At 46.4% G+C, this 22785-nt stretch overlaps 1 protein-coding gene across 2 annotated transcripts in view; it reads left to right on the forward strand.

The window, feature by feature from the left end:
• LOC119167171 (uncharacterized) overlaps positions 1-22785 on the forward strand; it is a 203207-nt gene that overhangs the window by 27028 nt on the left and 153394 nt on the right. The window lies entirely within an intron of this gene.

The raw sequence follows: 22785 nt of genomic DNA on the forward strand, positions 1-22785 counted from the left end.
CGTGTGTTCTTCTATTTAGAAGACACCGCAAGGACCTGGCTCGAAAATCGGGAGTCCACGCTCCGAACGTGGGATGTTTTCTGCGGCGCATTCCTGCAAACGTTCGCGAGTGTCGCTCGAAAAGAGAGGGCCGCTGCTTTATTAGAGACCTGGGTTCAGCTACCAAATGAAAATGTCGCCATTTTCACAGAAGAAATGACCCGACTATTCCGTCACGCTGACCCAGACATGCCTGAGGAGAAAAAAGTTCGTTTCCTCATGCGAGGGGTCAAACAGGAGCTCTTCGCGGGGCTGATGAGAAACCCACCGAAAACCGTCCAAGAATTTGTAGCCGAAGCGACCACTATTGAAAAGACCCTGGACATGCGCACCAGACAGTATAATCGTCGCCTGACTGCAGACTGCGCTGCTGCTCAAGCCAGTAACTCCGGAGACCTGCGTGAAATGATCCGAGCGATCGTGCGGGAAGAGCTGCGCAAGCTGTTGCCTTCGGCGCAGCCTCAAGTGGATTCGATCGCCGACATTGTGCGAGAAAAAGTTCGGCAATCGCTTCAAATTCCCCATGCACCGCTGCCCGAGCCGGAAGGTATGAGCTACGCCGCTGCACTGCGCCACAACGCTCCTCCCCGTCCACGCCAAAACGCCGCCCCATCGCACTTCCGTCGACAGACGCCACCGCCGCCACCACCCCCACCGACGTCATACCGTTCGCCAGCGGCCCAGCGCAGTGCACCGAGGAAGACTCACGTCTGGCGCACCCCTGACCATCGCCCGCTCTGCTACCACTGCGGCGAGCCCGGACACACATACCGCCGTTGCCAGTACCGACAGATGGGATTGCGTGGCTTCGCCGTCAATGCACCGCGCCCACAGCCAGGAGAAGGACAACGTGACATCGCCGACTACCTGACAGGAACTCGGTGGACACCACGAAGCCCTTCACGTTCGCCGTCGCCCAGCCGCCGCACGTCACCGCACCACCGAAAGTACTCTGGCCCAACGCGGGGCCGGTCTTCTAGCCCGTATCCGGGAAACTAAGGGCAGCAACCGGTGGAGGTGCGGTTGCTGTGCGACGAACTACCGAAGATCCTCCGACGACGACGACGCCGCGACGGAGCTTTCCGAACACAACGCCAAACAGGCAAAGCCCTGACGGCGAAAGCTCACTTACCGAAGGTGGCCTGACGACGCAACATGGAAGCAGCGGAACAAGCCGACGCAGCCATGAACCGACGCCACGCCCTAACTGTAATGCGAGACGGCGAATTAGCGACCTCGACGTTCTTATCGACGGCCACAGTGTGACCGCTTTCGTCGATACTGGAGCCGACTATTCTGTCATCAGTGGGTCGTTCGCCGCGAAGTTAAAGAAAGTTAGGACAGCTTGGAAAGGCCCTGAAATCCGCACAGCCGGAGGTCATCTCGTAATGCCTGCAGGAATCTGCACAGCGAGAGTCACCATTAACAGCCGTATTTATCCTACAGACTTCGTAGTCCTACAGCGTTGCTCGAGAGATGTTATCCTTGGCATTGACTTCTTATGCCTCCATGGTGCTGTCATCAACCTAAAAACAAAGTCGATAACGTTATCCACAGAAGAAGCACTACCGCCGCGCACGCCATCTGGACACCATGCCTTGAATGTGCTGGAAGAACAAGTCACCATTCCGCCTCGCTCAAGCGTCATTATTTCAGTCGGCGCTCCTGAATCACCTGACTTCGAAGGCGTCGTTGAAGGCAGTCAGCATCTGTTGGTCACCCGAAATATTTGCGTCGCAAGAGGAATTGCAGAGTTGCGGGGAGGCAAAGCAACGGTTATGCTCACAAAGTTCAGCAATGAGTACAAACATGTGAACAAAGGAACAACGGTCGCATACATCGAAGAATTTGTCGAAGCCACCAGTGCTTTCGCCCTCGCCGATTCTGCGGAACCTGCTCAGAGGAACCAAGCCCCTCCCATAGCTTTCGACGTCAATCCCAGACCTCCGAACGATAAGCAAGAACAGCTCAAGGCCCTGCTCCTGCAATACGAAGATTGCTTTTCGTCGTCATCGAAAATTCGGCAGACCCCAATCACGAAACATCGCATCATAACCGAAGAGAATGCCAGACCACTCCGTCAGAGTCCGTACAGGGTTTCGACGCGAGAACGTGAGGCTATCAAGAGACAAGTTGATGAAATGCTGCGGGATGATATCCAGCCGTCCAAGAGCCCATGGGCATCCCCCGTGGTGTTAGTGAAAAAAAAGGATGGGACCCTACGTTTTTGCGTCGATTATCGCCTCCTGAACAAAATCACAAGAAAGGACGTGTATCCTCTCCCACGAATAGACGACGCACTTGATCGGCTTCATAACGCCAAGTACTTTTCGTCAATGGACCTCAAGACTGGCTATTGGCAAATCGAAGTCGACGAAAGAGACCGAGAGAAGACGGCGTTTATAACACCGGACGGCCTCTTCGAGTTTAAGGTGATGCCCTTCGGCCTTTGCTCAGCGCCTGCAACTTTTCAACGCGTTATGGATACAGTACTGGCAGGATTGAAGTGGCAGACTTGCCTTGTGTACTTGGACGACGTCGTCGTGTTTTCCTCGAGTTTCGACGAGCATCTTCGGCGCCTTGAAGCTGTACTTCAAGCCATCAAGACTTCCGGACTCACACTGAAGCCAGAAAAGTGCAGATTTGCGTATGAAGAGCTCTTGTTTCTGGGGCACGTTATCAGCAAGTCTGGAGTTCGTCCTGATCCACGGAAAACAGCCGCCATCGCCGAATTCCCGCCGCCCACTGACAAGAAAGCCGTGCGCCGATTTCTGGGCCTGTGCGCCTATTATAGGCGGTTCGTGAAAAACTTCGCCCGCATCGCCGATCCTCTCACTAACCTTACCAAGGCCGACGTGGAGTTAAAGTGGGAAACGCCACAGGAACACGCTTTCCAGGAGCTTAAACATCGCCTCCAGACGCCTCCGTTACTTGCCCATTTCGACGAATTCGCCGAGACAGAAATACATACTGACGCAAGCAGCGTAGGTCTTGGCGCCGTTCTTGTGCAGAGGGCTGACGGACTTGAAAGGGTTATTAGTTACGCCAGCCGATCGCTATCCAAAGCAGAAGCAAATTATTCCACAACAGAAAAGGAGTGCCTTGCCATCATCTGGGCTACGTCGAAATTTCGCCCATACCTCTACGGCAGGCCCTTCAAAGTTGTGAGCGACCACCACGCCTTGTGTTGGCTAGCCACTTTGAAGTACCCTTCAGGTCGCCTCGCACGATGGAGCCTGAGACTTCAAGAATATGACATTACTGTCATTTACAAGTCCGGCAAAAAACACTCCTACGCCGACTGTCTCTCTCGTGCGCCTGTCGACCAACTGCTACCCGACGACCCGGATGACGACTACTTCTTGGGAACGATAACTACCGACGACTTCGCTGAACGACAGCGGGCCGACCCGGAACTTAAGGCCCTAATAGAATACCTCGAAGGCAGGACCGCCGAAGTCCCGAAGGTATTCAAGCGCGCACTTGCGTCGTTTTTTCTACGAAACGGTCTTCTACAAAAGAAAAACTTTTCACCACTTCGGGCTAAGTATCTCCTTGTGGTGCCTTCAGCTCTGCGACCAGAACTCCTGCAGGCCCTGCACGACGATCCGACGGCAGGGCACCTCGGTGTTTCTCGCACGCTCGCGAGGATACAAGAAAGGTACTACTGGCCGCGTCTTACAACCGACGTCACTCGTTATGTGAGGACATGCCGGGACTGTCAGCGACGCAAGACACCGCCGACAAGGCCAGCGGGACTTCTGCAGCCAATTGATCCACCTTGCCGACCTTTCCAGCAGATTGGTATGGACCTACTGGGGCCGTTCCCGACGTCGGCTTTCGGAAACAAGTGGATCGTGGTAGCTACCGACTACCTCACCCACTACGCCGAGACAAAAGCCCTGCCAAAAGGCAGTGCATCCGAGGTAGCTAAGTTCTTCGTCGAAAATATCGTCCTACGTCACGGCGCCCCGGAGGTCCTTATCACCGACAGAGGAACGGCATTCACTGCCGACTTAACTCAAGCGATCTTGGCATACAGCCAAACAAACCACCGCCGGACGACAGCGTACCACCCACAGACCAACGGCCTCACCGAGCGGCTTAACAAGACGATCGCCGACATGCTGTCAATGTACGTCGATGTCGAACACAAGACGTGGGATGCCATTCTTCCGTATGTGACCTTCGCATACAACACGGCGGTGCAGGAGACGACGCAGATATCTCCATACAAATTGGTCTACGGAAGGAGCCCGGCAACGACGCTCGATGCCATGTTACCCAACGTCACCGACGAAGAAAACCTCGATGTGAGCGAGTACCTTCATCGCGCCGAAGAAGCCCGACAACTTGCGCGGCTCCGTATCAAGAATCAACAGACGACCGACAGCCACCGTTACAACCTTCGACGACGCTTCTTGGAATACCAGCCCGGTGAACGTGTTTGGGTGTGGACGCCGATACGCCGACGTGGACTAAGTGAAAAGCTTCTGCGACGGTACTTCGGACCGTACAGGGTGGTGCGACGTCTCGGCCCACTTGATTACGAGGTTGTCCCCGACGGCATCACGAACTCTCAACGACGCCGATCGCGACCTGACGTCGTCCATGTCGCACGCCTCAAGCCATTTCATGCGCGTTAACAAACTGAAACAGTGTTTTTTTGTATTATTGTTGTATCGTAATTTGTTCGTTGTACTTTCTTGCATTATTATTGTACCTTCACCTTTAGTTGAAGCATCGAGACGATGCCTTCTTCAGAGGGGGGCAATGCCACGTTCCATTTCCCAAGTTTTTGTTATCGTCCCAAAACACCACACGATTCTCAGCGCAAACCGCGCCTGCAGTTTTCGAGAGGGTTCCGGACTGTAGTAGATCATTTCGATAAGATCACGCCCACTGTGCGAATGGTACAGATTGTTCTGGAATGTACGCCGCCGCCAGCGATAGCGCTAGAACATTCGACGGCGGGAGTATAAATGCCGACGCGCTTCGGCGCTTGTCAGTTGTTGATCGAAGGCCGACGCTCCGTTCGCCGCTATCAGTCTGAGACTGCTATCTGTGCGAGACTGCTGCTGTAATTGGACTTTCTGTTTACCGGGCACAGGTTCGCCCAAATAAACAGTTACATTCCAACAAGAAGTCTCCTGTCTTCGGCCACGTCACAACCCCGTGACAATATAATTTTGTTTTTGTTTTTATCAACTCTCGGCTCTGACTTGTTATTTGAACCACAGCCGGCATCTGCTGGCGTGCCAAATAGGACCACTTCTAAATTGTCCGCGCTTTCGGGGTGCCGTTCGTGGGCCCGATATTTCGTCCCTTGAAATTAGCCCGGTGATCGCCTCCCTAATTACGGGACCTGTGACAGGTAGTAAGTCAGATAATTATTACAGTTGTGGTATATTTTTCTTTCATTCAAATCTCTCCATACCCTTTTTAACTCTAGAAAATTTACTCAATCAAGACGAGTACTCAACGTGACATTGCAAGAAGAAACATTGTCAGAATGAGTCAGGATAAAAAGTGCTTTAATGCTTTTCTTTTTCTGATTTAAGAATTGTTCAAGTAATAATATCGAGGTTTTACTTACCGAAACCGCGGTATGATTAGGGGGCGAGTCATCGTGTAGGGCCCCAGAAATTTCAACCATCAGGTGTGCATTGACATTGCACAGTGTGCGGGCCTCTAGTAATTTACCTCCATTGAAACGCAACTGACGAGGGCGGAAAGGAACCTGCAACATTCGAATGGAGCACTGTAATAGTATGGCTTGTCCTTCTTGTAGTCATATGAAGCCCCAACAAGGCATAGAACACAGGTGGCTTGTGCTTGGCAGGTAAGCTCCTTCCACGCACACTCATCACCATCACCATCGCATTGTGACAACTTCAATTTTCTTGTAGTGCTCAGGCTAGCGTCCAGCGCATACACTCATTCTTATTCGACTAAACTGGTGATTTCAAACAGCAGCGAACAACTGCCTCCCTATGTTGTTGTATTGCAATGCTCGAACCGATGGACGCATTTGGTGCGAGAGACACCAGCGTGCTGGCCAAATGCACACCTGCCACTCGTAATCTCGTGCCTTGTGAGAAAAGTGACACGGAACATTCGCGCACATTTTCGGTTTGGCGTTTGTTATTTAAAATACATAAAGAATACGCGCTCAAAAAAGGTCCGAGTACGATTTCTGTACCTTGATGCTAGGAAACTGCTTTATCAATCAACGTAGGTTTAAAATATTTCAATTATACCATTTTTAACAGCGAGATCGTTGTAGGTCGTCTTAGTTTTCGCGCTTTCACTAAATAATATCGTTCTGAACCGGCACGCACTCTCCTTATCCTCTTCTTGATCGTCTTCATCGTATTCAACGTCTCCTGCTCACCCAAAGCAAGAGCCCTGATTTCTCTAGCGCGGTACACTAACTCTGGTGGGTAAGATGACAAGGGCGGGGAGAGAAAAAGCAAGAGAGAGAAAGAGAAAGAATGGAAAAGAAGCATAATATGGCGAAACATTAAAGTGTAAAGCTCCAACAGACGAACTGAACCTTTACTGTCTAGTCTACACAAATTAAAGTCATTACACGAAGCGACTGAATAGCCACCAAAACAATACGGTGTTGGTAAAAGTTGGCAAAACAAGTTGTTCGAAGGTCGCATGTTCGGTGCGTGACCACAGCATGTTATCTTTTCGTCCACTTTTTTTTCTTCTCATTTACATTACAATAATTTCTAATGGAATCCACTATACTTTTCGTAGCATAATTGTCTGTTATATCTCATCCTTATTATATATAGTTGCAGCATTGTAGGTCAAACCACCGAGGAATCAAGTACCTTGCCCTCATAAAGCTCTAGATTTTTAGTGTCTCCCCACAAGTTGATCAGGGGGGCTTGTTCAAGATTATTATGCCTGGTTATATGAAGTCTTGACGCTGCTTCTACTGATTTTGTCTTGGGTGATCGGCTTCTTCAAACGTCTATCACGGAATCTCACTGACCCACTTACAGAACCGGTCTTTTGGCTGTCTCGATCGCAATACATAGAAAATGCTTTATTGATTTTGTAGAGGTTAATGTTTCTTCCCTGGAACTAGCTACTCAAAAACTTAAGGCCTGTAGCTACTGCCAGGGCTTTTTTTTTGTAGCTAAATAGTTTGTTTGAAGCTTCGAAAATGTCCGGAAGAAATATTCAATGACTCGTAGCATTTCTGTAAGGGGATTATTGGGCTCTGTTTGATAAAAAACTGCTACTTTATCGTGACGAGGGGCATCTCTACACAATTGTAGTGACATATTAAAATATGGCCACGTAAGCACAGGAACTGCCTGAATAATATACTCGATTTTGTTGTAGAAATGCTAGGAATCTTTCGACTATGATAATGGGGTATTATTTTGCGTAAGAGCTGTCAAACACTTTATGTTTGTGGCATTGTCCTGTGTAACGTCTTGGACGTGTCCGGGAATGCCCAAATTGACACAGAGTGAGTGTAAATCAAATAAATTGACATGTGTTTTTCTTACTTGAATGTTTTCTTAAGTCGTACTTTTAGTCTTCCTGTCAGAGGATGCGGCTGAAAACACAACAATCAGGAAAAAAAGTTGATATTTCAGACGGTTATTCCTATTTATTGCAATTCCTTACGATGGAAAGGAAAGCAATTGATGTAATCAAAAGGGAGAGGGAGAGAGCAGAGTGGGTCACAGAAAAAATGGGTGTCAAGGATATCATAGTTGAAATCATGAAGAAGAATTTGACATGGGGCAGGTCCTAGAGCGTAGACAGGGTCACCACTGGTCATCAAGGGTAATTGAGTACATTTCAAGAGAAGGCAAACGCATGAGAAGGAGAAAGAAAAGTAGGCAGGTAGATGAGACCGAAAGTTCCCAAATCTAACATGGCAGCAGTAAGCGTATGGGTGGGCTTATTGCGGGACATGGGACATGAGTATTTGCCCGGCAGCGAGTGTATTCATGGTGATGATGAACGTTTATCTGAAATTGTGCTTTACATCACTGTCCAAGAACCATTGGCAAGTGGACAGTGTGGTCTTTTCTTGGTGTTGAGTGGAATAGTATGTGGTCAGCGTACACGCTGCTGAATTTTTTAAAAGAGTCTTTGAGCTTAATGCTCGGCATTTTTTTAACTATGTTCCAACTTTTTTCCAAGGAAATGGAAGCGTGTTGTACTCTTAGTCATCTAAAAACGTGACAAAAGCAGTCAACACCTTTGTTTCTTCATTAGTGGTACTTGCCAGAGGCCCTTACATAAATCAATGCTGGAGAACCACTTGCTATTTCCAGTCTTGTCACTTAGTTCACCAGTTAGGGGCATGAGAAATGGAAACAAATTCATATGCTTCTTAGTAAGTTCATAGTCCTTGCAAGACCGATATGACCTGTCTTCTTTAAGTGCAATGGTAAGTGGTGACGCAAGGTTGAAGGCCTCATAATGATGAAATATAACATTCCTTAGAACTCTTGTTTAAGTCATGCCTTCATCCCATTCTCAGCCTATAAGTTTGTTAGGTTTTTTGGCACAACACTTTTATCTTGAAGTTAAAAAAACGCCAATTGAGTGACTGCAGCTTAGTTCCCAACACACAAAAGCTCGTTTGAAACTGTTTTACGATACGCGACCTTGAGAACAGACTGATGGCAGTGAACCTTTGGAAGTGTCCTCCTGAGGAGTCTGCGTCATTCAAGGTGATGATGGTGTTGCTAAAATTCATAAAAATAACATACTTGCACCGGTAATTATGGACCTATAGAGACAGTGTTACTGTGCGGCTTGCAATTTCGTACGTATTAGCTACACCCTCTTTTTTTCGCTCTTCCTCTAAAGCTGCGTTCACAGGATGGCCCAAATACCATATCACAATTAGAGTATGTGAATTGCGTACTACGGCACACTACATCCGCCGTTCCCACGTTGCCACTTCGGTACGCGCGGACCGATTCGTGAAACTACAGAATCCCAAATTGCTATTCAGTTCCTTGGAAAGCAATGCGAGATCCTCGCTTGTAGCACGGATTCTCCCCTGTTATGTGAATGCTGGCTGCCCAGAGATCCAAATCATGGCGCATGTCACGTGTCTAATCCGTCTTTTCTCGCGTCCATTGTGTGAATACAGCTTAACTTAAAGCTCCTCTATCCCACTTTGCAGTGTAGGGTTGCATATCAACTTTTTTAGACTGGTTAGCATGCTCCTGTCCTGTATCTCTAATGTATTACAATCGCTTTTCCAGAGCTACACAAGTTTCACATAAGAAAGCTTTGCATGGTACATCATTACACATCTTCTTATTCCACCGCGAAAGCTGCCAACGAAATGGTCCTTTCATCTCACCCGTCAACGGGTCACGAGAAACCATGATGTCATCGTGTGTTCAGCTCCATAGAGCTCCAACCATTGTACTCTTCCATCAGTGGTAGTTATGTGCAGTGAAGGGAAAAGTGGAAGGACACCCGGCCAAGGAAAGGATACCCAACCATCGTGTCTTTTGGGCGTTAAATCAATTTCATCGAGTGCACTTCTTCGACAAGCTTAAATCAGGCAAAAAGTAAAGGACGGAAAGAAAACACTGCATGTTAACGTATGCACAGTGTTGTAGGCGAAGTAAAAGCGTGTCAACAAGAAACCGTCACATTTGCATTACAGGATTCACAATATACCGCAAACAAAGCAAATGCTTCCGTCTTTTCAATTCACATCCACAAACACATTCTCCCAAATGTACCCCAGATGAATAATACATTAACTTTTTCCCATGGCTACTGTCATGCAAGTATGATCAGTCCAAAGCACACATCCCAAGACGAAAGAAAAGCTGAATACTCGTGCAAAAATGCATGTGGTGCTTACCGTCCCAGAACCACGATATGATTATGACAAAGGCCGTAGTGGAGGACCCTGGAAAACTTTCCGGAAATTCTGACCATCTGGCGTTCTTTAACGCGCACTAACATCACACAGTGCATGGTCCACTACCATTTCGCCTCCATCGAAATGTGACCACCATGACCGAGATCAAACCCGCGATCTCAATTGGGGAAAGCAGCCGAGCAGCCTAGCCACTGATCCACCGAGGTGGACTAAAATCGAATATTAGAGCTGTTTGGCGATGCAGTCTCGTAATAATATTTTTGACCTCTTTCAAAATGCTCAAGAAACTTGTGCTATGATTTTGGACCAAAAGAGGGAAATATTTAGTGAAAAACTCAAGATTTTCCAAGACGCAGTGTTCCCACAACTTTTGACGCTGATTTTACACTGTAAGTGCAGTAGATTATAAATGTGCTATGCTGTTGTGAGCTGCCAATATAAACATTGTGAATTGGGAATTGCAATAACACTTCGTATTTACACTCTCAAAACAATTAAAAGAGTATGTCTGTCTTTTTTTCGCTGTATCCTTAATTTCCGCCTTTGTAGCTGTCTTTAAGTAGACACGTTACCCGTCTTGTGAAAGGCTCAACTCTCCGACGTGAGCATAAGAATCTCCAAGTAGTCTCCTCATTAGAGACAGACATCAGAGTTTTTAGAGATGGTTTACAGAGAGTCCGTGGCAAGCCGGAACTCGCGAAAAAATACAAGAAGGACTCTTCTCTGTAAGAATGTAGCCGGAAATAAATACTGCATACTATTGCACATCCAGCCAATTTTGTATTACAAACGCCAATCTGCACTTTAGAGTTTTTTTATAAATACTCTCGAGGGAAAAGAGCTGCAACGCACGGCGATTATGCCAGCGCAGAAATAATGGGTTGTGCACCAATTTGCTTTGCTTTCCTACTTTCGGTTCCGTTTGGCTTCGCCTGTCTTGAAGCTGCTTTGCTAGCGGACAAAAATTAACAAATGTTAAGCATTTTCACTTCACCAACTCAATTTTTTAGGCTCACCAACTAAAGTCGGGTCACGAAGCTAAAACGACACGTTCTTTTATTAGAAACAAAACAAAAACACGTGACAAAACAAAGCCACAAGTACGTTTCGATTCCGCAAACACGAATACTAGGCAAATTGTGTGCTACCCATAATTCCCATGATGGCTGAACCATCGTAGCACCCGAGTCCCCACTGTAGTTAAATTTAGGAAACTCTATGCTGCGCACAACCTGAAATGCCATGCCGTAGATAGCAGACTGCAGTTGTTTTTTCGGGGATGCAAAGTGAACACAACTACGTGCTAGACGCCTACCTCTCTCCTTTTTTTCCCTTTTCTCCCCCGTGTACAGTTCAGCGAAAATAGCGAGGACGTGCGAAGTACGCTTCTGCACGCAAGAGCAGGTGTGCGCAGCAGGGGTCGGGGTGCTCTCTCTTTGTCTGATGAGCTTGCCGGAGTTTACGGGAGTTTGATGTAGCTCGCTCACATGTGCTCGGCTTTTGGTCTCGCACGACTGACCACCGCGCCAGTGTCGGAGAGCCTGGTTATTGTATTCCTAACATTAGAGACGTCAGTGGGGTTCTCCTCTTGAAACTCTACAAATGCTCGTGTGGTTGCGATACCAATTGTCTGTCTGTAGGCTAGATAACGTTAATTAAATCGGGAGAAATTTGAGGAGCTAATGGCACAAATAAGATTGTGTTATTGTTAGGGCCCGAGTATTGTTTTACGAGCTGATAGATTCGTATTCGCCAGGCGAATATCTTCGTCGGAGCCGTAGACAGGAGGGGTGGGGGCAAGCGTTGGCCCCTCACCCGAACGAAGGGGTGTTCTACTGACAAAGAATGATAACAATAGCTGTTTTTCATCATCACTGAAGCGTTGTCAACAAAGATAAATGTACTTATTTGCCAACAGTTTCGGTCGGGTGGGGTTCTCCCTTCATCAGGGGATTGGTTAAATTAAGGTCGTCGTTGAAACTTGTTTGCTGCCGCATCTCTTTCGCCTTGAAAGATGTTTGGGAGAGTGAGAGAAAAGTGAGAATATTTATACACACAAAAGACAAGGTAGTTAACCATGAAAGAGATCCTGCTGACCACACCCAACAGCGGAATGGGACAAAAGGTGCAAAGGAATGCAAAAAAAGCGAAAGTTTGTCACTACACAACAAAGTCACAGCTCTAGAGTCGTGTATCAGAAGCACATGAACTCTGTCACCAAACTGCCTCAACATGGCATTCAATGCTATAAGAAGTCAACTAATGTGTATAAGAAAATGCCACTTCAACCAAGAGGTTTATTAGTGTTTTCGAGGCGAGAATTAACAGAGCTTGCGATAAACGAAACGACATTTGAAGGCTGCGATGTCGTTGCTGTTTTATAGTTATCTCGCGCCAAAACACGCTCGGTGTCTTGTCTTCAGAACAATAATATCCTTGCGAGAGGTGTTCGACGATCGTATGTATAGACGGTTTCAAGATCACAAGCGTTGCCCCCCAAAAATCTTCTGGTCCTCTCATTTACCAGCTTCTAACATAGAAACTAAAAGCAGGTTTTGAAGTTGTTTTCAAAGACAAAGAAAGAGCCTTTCACTTTTCACATAAAAGAAACGTGCGTTAAGTACAAGGAATTGTGCTCTAATTTTTATGTAGCTCATAAGAACATTTTTTCGAATATACTTTGCAAAATAATGAAAGAAAACTGTAAAAAATCAGCGGGAAATTTTCTAAAGCTCTTGGGCGCTGTGTAGAATTTGCCGAGTTTCGCAAAACTTAGCGTCTTCCCGCGCTCTGGCGTTCGACAAGACTGTCCCCTCTCCGCAATCCTCTCTGTATTATGCATAGATCCATTATTGAAACAAATTCAGAAATGCACTTCGACACGGGGTTTTCCTCTCCCATGCAGGCTTGGGGGAAGTGAAAGTAGCGGCATACGCCGATGACATCTCGTTGTTTATTCGGAACATAGATAGCTACAGAGCCTTTTTGCGAATATTTCACACGTATAGTTACCTGTCGGGAGCACGTCTTAATCCTGGAAAAAGCAAGCCATTGTTCTTTAGGATGCACATTGAAGAGTTCCCTGATGGCGTCCAATTCGTCTAAAGGGTTAAAGTTTTAGGTGTAACTTTCTTTTCGACTGGTGAGGTAGCCCGCACCACATGGAAAGAAATCCAACGCAAAGTGGACAGACGCATTGAAGTCGCCAGAACTTTTCAACTACCTTTTACTGAAAGAGCTTATCTAATTAAATCCAGCATAACAGCGCCACTGCTTTATGTAGCCAGAATTGCTCGACCACCTCGTCGTGTTCTGCTGAGAGTGGCTACTGCGTGCGGCTCCTTTTTTTTTGGGGGGGGCGGGGGTGGCCACGCCGAAGCTGTTGCTAGAGCCTTGGTCCGCCTACCAGTAAAATGGAAAGGGCTCAGTGTACCCAACCTTGATGTAATGTGCCGCATGTTAGCTCTCAAAAACACCTGGGCACTCTTAGAGAACTCATCGTATTGAGGCAGGCAACTCGTAGTGTATCTGCTAGGAACCTGAAGAAGATTTTTTTGGTTTAGCAAACGACACGGGACCAGCTGCTGAACAGCCACCGGTGTATTACACGCATGTTATAAAATCTTTGCAACAATGGCGAAACGATGTTTCAGTTGAAGAACTTATGCAAATGTCCCCCACCGACATGAGCTAATTAATAGCATTTAAAATCCTATCTGAAGAACAACGCCGGAAATGCCGGGCGAAAAGACGTTGGACTCTTACGAGCACGTCTCTCCCCTCCGTGATCTAAACTGACTTAGAGAATGGGAGGCTTTACCAACGGCCGGCCGCCTTGCGGCGTGGGGCGTGGTGCCCTCCGCCACATGCCCGAAATGCGGTCACGTCGCAACGCTGAACCATGTCCTCCATGAATATATAGTAGCGCGCACATTTTGACGCATGGTTACCAGAGTGTTCCAGATATGTATGCAGTGGAAGTCTAGCCACAGGGATAACTCCGTTGAGCTCTTAACGGCTATCGAAGCCTTCGTCTTATGGAAGTGGAGGGGACTGTCCCGCCTGAGGGGACGCCCTCAGAGAGCCATGTTTCCTCTGCAACATCGGCTAAGAAACGTAATGATTATGCATCTCAACGCAGAACTAGTCATGCTGGGAGAGGAGGCTTTCCCCCAACGCTGGTCTACGCGATTCGTTATCGTAAAAAACAACAGTGTGTCCATGCCTTTCCTTCCTATTAAGGAGGTGGCCTAGAGCGTGTACCACTGTGACATTACAGTGTGTGTTTTCTTTTTCTTTTTTAGCAACATGTCCTTTTTGTGCAATATTGTTCTTGAGCGCGAGAGCAAGCTGTCCTCACAGGTGAATGCAAAACATCACCCTACACTGTCAATGACCCCCCCTTTTTTGTTCATATAGCCTTACTGTTTATTTATGTTTAATCATCTCGATGTCATGAATGTCCTGTCTTTGTAGTGCAATGTTTGCATTGTACGTCACTGCACACGCAATAAGTTCTTTTCGCTGTATATAACAGCTTGCATTGTACATATGCATTGATCAACATTGTCCATTTTTTCTGTGTACACATAAGCTGTGTAAGATATATCCGGAAATAACATTCTCTTAAACCCCCTTAAGAACGAGCCAAGAGTACGAAAAGGTCAAATCCAACTTTCAACGTGCAGCGTTTCATTGGTTACGATAGAACCAGTCATCGCGCGAAGAACGGTCGAATAAGTTGGGCGGCGTGTTAGTGCCATCTTCTTTCATTTGTTGTCGTTCCACTGAGTGCAGAAGTGCACCCTATGCACTAAAAAAGGCAGAAATATTTCGTGATGATATTTTTTTGGAGGAGCGGGTTGTTTAAATACTTTTGAAGCATTTGATGCCTGCGCTATGTCTCCTTTAGAATAATCAGCAAGGTGGCCTCTAAGATCGGTACCGGCCGAGTGTCTTACAAAATCGCGACCACATCTAAACCTGAGGTCACGCGTTAATCATTAAGATCAGCCGGTTCATTCTAGTGCGCTCCTCTGTCAGTGTGCGTCGTATTTGTTGTCATCGCCCGCTAGCACCCGAGCGCGAGCGGCTGATTAATTAACCATTAAAGGCAAAGCTCCTAAAGCCGTGGGTCTGTCCCTCCTAGCTCGTGGGACGTCACCACCTAGTTAATGACTAGTATGGACGAACAGACAGACAGACAGACAGACAGACAGACAGACAGACAGACAGACAGACAGACAGACAGACAGACAGACAGACAGAAAGAAGTTTCGCAGTTTCTACAGATAAACCCTCCAGAGCTTCGTCTCACTCATCATCCTTCACTCAGTGGATATGCTCTGATTTTTAACTGCGAAGCATTTCTCAGCAAACTTCGACGACATTGAGCATATCTATCTATCTATCTATCTATCTATCTATCTATCTATCTATCTATCTATCTATCTATCTATCTATCTATCTATATATAGCCCCTTACGACTTTTATCTCTCCTGGCCGTTTCGATAAGGATATCGATACCAAACTTCGTATGACATAACATGACTGTATGAAGAACACATTTGGCTAGTCAACATAAAAATCATGATATGTATGTCATTAATGTCATGATTTACATTACATGGTCCTGCAGCTCTTGCGGTGATTTCGTTCACGTGGCAGGTTGCAAAACTGGTGTGGTATGACATGATTGCATGGCGAACACAAGCGACAGACCCTAACATGAAAATCAAGATATGCGTGTCATGTAACAACATGACTACATGCCACGCTCATGATGCGCTCGTGGCTGTTTCGCTAGCGGCACATATAACAAATTTGGTATTACGGCACGTGAATGAATGACGAAAGTATGTGACTGGTGCAAACATGATGAACATGAGATGCGTGTCATGTAACAACATGACAACATGCCACGCTCATGATGCGCTGGCGGCCGTTTCGCTAGCTTCACTTATACCAAATTTGGTATTACGAAACATGAGTGGATGACGAAGGTATTACTGGTGCAAACATGATAAACATGAGATGCGTGTCTTGTAACAACATGACTACATGCCACGCTCATATGCGGTCGTGGCCAGTTCGCTAGCGTCAAATATACCAAATTTGGTATAACGGTACGTGAATGGATGACAAAAGTATGTGACTGGTGCAAACATGATAATCATGAGATGCGTGTCATATACCAACATGACTACATGCCACACTCATGATGTGCTCGCGGCCGTTTCGCTAGCTTCACTTATACCAAATTTTGTTTTACGTGACGCCAACGGATGACGAAGGTACGTGACTAGAGCAAACATGATAATCATGAGATGCGTGTCATATGAGAACATCACTACATGCCACAGTCAAGGCGCCAATACCTTTTGACGTGGTGCGGTGCGCGTGCTACCCGGCGTTCATTTCGTTGCGTCACGCCGGCGTTGTCACGCCAGGCGCCGGTCCTGCCGTATACTCACAGGCGTGCGAAGCGCTGCGTTGCTTTGACGCATGCGCGTTTCTGCGCATCCGGCGTTCCTCCGTCACGAAAAGTGGAAGACGCAGTGTTGTCTGGCTAACGCATCGGCACGTAATGGAGCATATCGCATTTCGTGCCGGTTTCCGTCGCGCCGCGCCGAAGGACGCTGGTCACGCCGATCGCGCCTGGCGTCAGATTGTAGAGTGCTCGCGTTTCGTTAACGTAGCGTCGCTGTGCCGAGCGTGTGCGAGCGTCAACGCTACATTGGAATAAATTGGGCCCTTCATGATGCACTCGCGGACGTTTTGCTAACTCCACATACAATACGTTTGGTATTACGTGACGTCAATGAATGACGAAATATATCACTGGTGCAAACATGATAATCCTGACACGCGTGTGATGTAAGAACATGACAATATATACGCTCATAGCGTGCTCGCAGGCATTTCGCTAACTCCACATATACTAAATTTTGTGTCACGTTACGTGATAGATGAACAAGGTAAACGACACTTCCTAATATGATAATCATAATAGGGAAGTCATGTACGGCATCATTTACCTCCACATCGTAAAGTTGTGCTGATTTTAAAGTGACATATGAACCTTTCTCATTCGTGCTTCGCATTTCATCGATTCCCAGTGTACGTGGGATCTGCCAATTTTTTAGGGGCGAAGCTCCTTATGGCGTAGCTTGTGCGTCCCTCGTAGTACGTAACCACCAGTGGCACATACCCGAAATAGGTATAACATTTGACCTCCAAGGTAATGCTGGTGAGAGATTTCTCCTGTGCGTTGTTTAACAATAAAAAATAGTTCTAAATGTACATGCCAATGGCTGCAAATGGGGAATGAGAAACAGGAGCATTCGGCTTTTAGTCAACGAGCACGCTGCGATCCCCATTAGCAGCCACTGGCATGTACATTGAGTACTATCGGACAGGAAAAGGTTGCTACGTTATACTCGCTAGGCGTAACCTTCTTGGTTTTAGAAAGGTTTAGCGAGCATTGGGCCGCAGTGCCATGAATACAGTGAACTAGTATATACCATGAACTCAAGGTGGTTGAAGGTGCGAAGTAGACCCGAAGCGCAAGCCGTAAGAAAGTGTGCGTGTGCCACCTCTCGTTTAGTCCTTGGAATGTTCACTGAATGGCGGTGCTTCTATATGGGGAATATATGATAAAAAGATGCCAGGTGGTGGGACTTGAAGTGTTGAATAGATGGACCAACGGACACACAGACAGATGCATGGATGGATGCATGAACAGACGCAGGGGAGGATGCATGAACGAACGCAGGGACGGGCGCACGAACAGACGCATGGACGGTCACACAGACGGACGCATGGACGGACGAATGTTTCGCCCCACTCTCCATCATTCACTCCGTGGATATGCTGCCATTTTTGTTTGTTTCTCAAGTATTGTTGCTATAGGAAGCGCTTTTCAGGTTGTCGCCACTTATTCATTTATTCGGGGGTTGAACTGATTGAATATTAATTTGAAGACAAAGTATGCAGTGGTTTAGGTTAATAGGCCCACGCTACTTGTGAGCGTTATTACAACACTCAGCCACAACTCCTACTTAAGCATCGAATTATGGACCAACCTGGACGCCATTTCGGATACAACCAGAGAAGCTATTGGGATTTAAAAGACAAATGTTAACTATATACTTACAGGTCTGATGTTGGCTCAAATAGCAGTCCGATGGCAGTGTTGCCTGCTCAACAGTCCATAGCTCTCGATATTGTTGTCTGTGAGGCCTACGGGACGGCGTTACACTGTCCCATGCTAGAGTACCTAGTACTCTAAATCGTTACCCACTTTCTCTAAACACATTCTAGGAACATTTCCTTAGATATGGGGGATTTTCGTTGTACTTAGGCAAAAAGAGAAATTTGTCAACATCTAGGGAAATTTTTCGCTTCATGTGAAGCAAACACATCGACGGTGGGACCTCCCGCACACAACCTTGTTTTTTTTTGTTCCTTCCTCCGCTTTTTTGGCTTAGGGTATACGTGACCAGTTAGGCCAGAACATGCTATGCCCAAGCTAATTACGCCAAATCATGGTAAGGGCGAGGTAATTAAGCCACGTCTTAAGAAGACCTTGCTAATGAATCCATGTAAAGCTAGAATTGAACTAACTAAAGCATGCTAGTGGATGCGCTGACTGAGTTATGCTAATTAACGCGACGTCATTCATGATCAGGCTAAGTAAAACCATGCTAGTTAGCCCTTACGAGTATGATAACAACTAGCATCCTGCTAATCATGATTACGTTTAATAGTTTGATACTGATCATTGCCGCCATGATTGAGCCTGAGATAATTCCCTTTAATTAAAAACTTATCAATGATGACAAGACAGCTTAGTGTAATGGTCGTTAAGCCTCAGCCAATTAGTACAATAAAAGTTTAAGTAGAACTGTTGCGGTTTTCACTTCGAAGCCGACTACGCACATAAGTATACCACCAACCTAAAAAGCTGAAAGGAGCTAGGTTATGACAAACTGCTCTATGATTTCAGCCCTGCAAAAGTAGTGTAAACTCACCAAACTGTTTTATATGCAAAGAAGCTGCCGCTTGGCCTTCACCGCATGAAACGCTTGACAGTCACACCGGCGCCATCACAGTCACGAGTTGAACTCGAGCCTTCTCAGAATCATCGAGTTTGTATCCGAGTCCACGCATCAATCAGTTTCATTGACAAACGCCCGCGACGAAGATTGGGTACGCCCACCGTGTTTGCTTTTGCCGAGGAGCAGTGCCCACTTCGCCACCCCATTGGGGGGCATGATTCCTCTATCAGCTTTATTGCACAGACCATGTACACACTCACTAAAAACTGAAGAGGATAGCATCACGTGGCTACAACATCTCGCATTCAGTTTCACTGCGCTCACGACGTATCCAATCACAGGCTCTGTCCGCAACGATGCGAGCGCTCCTTGTGACAACCTGTTCTTATATTTATCTACAGTATTTGCTAGAAGCGAAACGAGCAGCACGAGAGTGCAACGTGCGCACTCTTGCTGTCTTCGACAGTGGAAATTTCCATGCTTCAGGTGGAACGAAAGAACCTGTTCGAAGAGGGCATACGCCCACAAACACGCCTGTGGGAAACGAATGTTCAGTTGGCAAAGAGTTGTCCTCCTCTCAATGACGATACCGAACGCCGACTAAATTTCAAGGCCGAAAGGCTGCTGAAGTGACGTCAGAGAATGGGGGCCCAGTTACGCCGCGAACGCGGCGGAAAGCCCGTGTTTCGTTCACGTTTTAGGAGAACCAACGCTCCCGCTCTCGCAGCTGCTGCGGCTTGATTGGGCCGAATAAAAGATGTGGGAAAAAAATCTTACTGAGCATGCTCAGTTGGGCAACTGGGCCCCCAACCTCTGACGTCACTGCGGCAGCCTTTCGGCCTTGAAATTTAGTCGGCGTTGCGATACCTCTCCGGCCCTTGCGAGCTTTCCTAATCAGCTGCGCATGGCGCGTGGGGGCTTGTGAGTCCGTTGCGGGAAGCAGGTCGAATGACCCTCGCCTCTTTTTTTTCTCTGCTCCTATCTTTTCCTCCCTATATCTTTTATTCCCCACACCCCCTTCCTGCGCTGACCTGTTGAGGTGTCCTTGTAAGGAGAGACAGTTACGGGTCGGCACTTTTCTTTTCTTCTGTTATAACCACTTATATACAAAGAGTTGGCGCGACAATCACGCGGATGTCGCTGCACTGCTACAATGTTGAGTGAGCCGCGGCGCTGACGCGCTTGCACGCGGTGTTTCTTTGATAACCGCTGCAAGTGTCTCACATGCGTTTCCAACGCGACGCGCGTTCGTGTAGACATTTGTATCAACGCTGCTTTGAAACGCTCCGCACTGTCTTCATGCCACGGACACCGCAAGCGAGCTCGGAGCAAACTCGGCTGCAAGAAAACCTCGGGTCATCGTGCATCGCACCCATTGTTGTCCACCGGTGCTATTGAGGCACATCTGTAGACAAAACCGGATGTCTCTAAATGGCTGTGTTTGTAAACATTTAAAAGTACGTTACAGATATGTAACTACCCGATCCCTTGTTAGCTAATGATCCTCACGTAAAAATAGTTCATGGTCTTGACTGCCCACGTTGATTTTTCACAGTATATTTCACAAGTGTCAACACCTAATGAAGAGTAGCAAACGTGTACTTTTAGATAGGAAGTTGCCGTCACTGTACCACCTTTAGTATGAAGGTTGATCTGAGGCTCACTTACAACAAAAAAATTTTTGAAGACTTTATAGGAGTTGATTAATCTGTCGACAGACTCGCGGCAGCGAGAAACGTCAGAAAGAACTACTTTATAGCATAAGGGGAAAAAGGTGAGCCCAATTAAAAACATAACAGAAAGAACAGCAAAAAAATACATCACTAAAACTTGAAGCCAATTGCGTCTGCAATAAGTGCCAAAGTTAATTCGAAATACCTCGCTCGCAAGAGCAAGTCTTGAAGTGCGTCTGCTGGTCCATCTGTAGAGCTCTAAAATTTGTTGATATTTAATATTCCAAATGCGGGAGCTTGTACAATTGCCCCCTTCTTTAGTGCACCACACGAGGAGTCGATTCAAAATTATCAGTGGGAGACGATATGATATTAAATAACAGAGTTAATAATGTATTACAGTGCCGCATAAATTACGTGTGGCTCCCGGCAACCACCTATTGATATGGTAATCGACTTAGAATGAATATCTGTTCTTCCTGCCCGTCTTACTACGTAATGAGAGATGGAAGTAAGAACAGTGCTTTTCAAGAGGGAGTATGTAGGAGCAGTTCATTAGTTTTTCTATTGCGACAAAGGACCCTTACTTATATTCCCATTTGTTTCGGTAAAAAAGGTTGCACCATAACTTCTTACCTTTGCTTCTGCCTTTGTTGTCCTGTTTCCTTTGAAGAGTTGGTCCGGAAGGAAAGAAAAAAAAACGTTCGATATCCATAGATGAAAAAGAGAATAATTGCATTCACGTCAGGTCCAGATGTCTCTAACACTCAAAAAATTGAGAGGGCTCAGAAAAAACGAAAACGAAAACGAAAAACGTTTTACCCGGTTTGACGAAAACATCTTTAGACGTGCAAGTGACCTGCATTTCCATGTCGTTAGACGCAAAGCTGTCGTACAGCTGAATGACGTGAAATCCATAATGTATTTGTCAGTGAAATCAAAAACATCATTTATGAGGGTACCACGGCAGCCGGCATATTTGTTTTAAAACTGAAAATTCGGACACATAGATTGCGAAAATTGTGGGAAATGAAATACTTCTAGAACTGGCACAATGTTGCTGTAGTTGTTGCAGTAGCTGTTGCTGTTGTTGTTGCCCTGTCACTGCGTGTGGCCTTTGGTATTTTATAACACCCCCGTTAATGTCGCGCCCATGAACCACACTGTTCTCTATCGCACGCCACGGTGGTGGTACGCAAGGTGGTCTTGAACTTAAAATTACGTTTCTATTGGAAAATTCACAATATGAGTCCCTAGGTGCGAATCATCCCTCTGCGATGCATCTACAAAGCGTACATTGCATGCATATGCTTTTAAACACTGTCTGTGCGCAATACCCTCTACAGAGCGTAAATATCACGCGCATGGTGTGAAACATTAGATGAACGCAACACTATAGACAGCCTACATAGTGCGTGTATGGTTTAAACTTTCGGGCAAACTTTTCTTTATATCTTTATTATTTTCGTCAATGGAGCTCCGCTCCATTATCAGCGTTTACTTCAAATTATAGAGTTCATACAATAATACCTAGAGGGGAATCAGGTGCTAGTGTCGACGCGGGCTCCTTCAGCGGTGCTTGTACCCCAATGGCCATTATGGGAAGGACTGGCTTCGGATCCGTTTCGGAATAATTACGTACTTAAAATTCACGACGCATCTTTTCTGAGTGTAAAACAAAGTGATATGAACTGAAATTTAAATGAAACTTGCTTAAATAATTTGCTCGCAAACTTTAGTGCAAAGCGTTTTTGTGACCACGCGGCAAAAGTGAAACCTGGGCAAATTAAACCATCAGGTTATGCATCACTCTGCCATTGCGTTCTAGATTTGGCATCAAGATTCTATAAATTACTTTTTACAACACTCGAAAACAAACATGCTTGTTTTTTTCCTCAAAAGTATCTCTTATCAATTTAAGGAAATAAAAATACAGTATTAGGTGAGAAATACTTATCATTTCGTCTTCCGCGACGCTAGGTGCGTCTGTCCCAGTGGTCTGTCCCCAACGCTCCTCTAGTTATGTTGTGAAGTCGAGTCAGCGGAGTTTGACGGTGCGTTTATTTAGCTTTGTCTTTGTTTTGCAGTCGATTTCAAACGAGTTTAGGCAAAACT

The sequence above is a fragment of the Rhipicephalus microplus genome, chromosome 6, assembly GCF_043290135.1.
Source record: "Rhipicephalus microplus isolate Deutch F79 chromosome 6, USDA_Rmic, whole genome shotgun sequence".
Taxonomy (NCBI): Eukaryota; Metazoa; Arthropoda; class Arachnida; order Ixodida; family Ixodidae; genus Rhipicephalus; species Rhipicephalus microplus.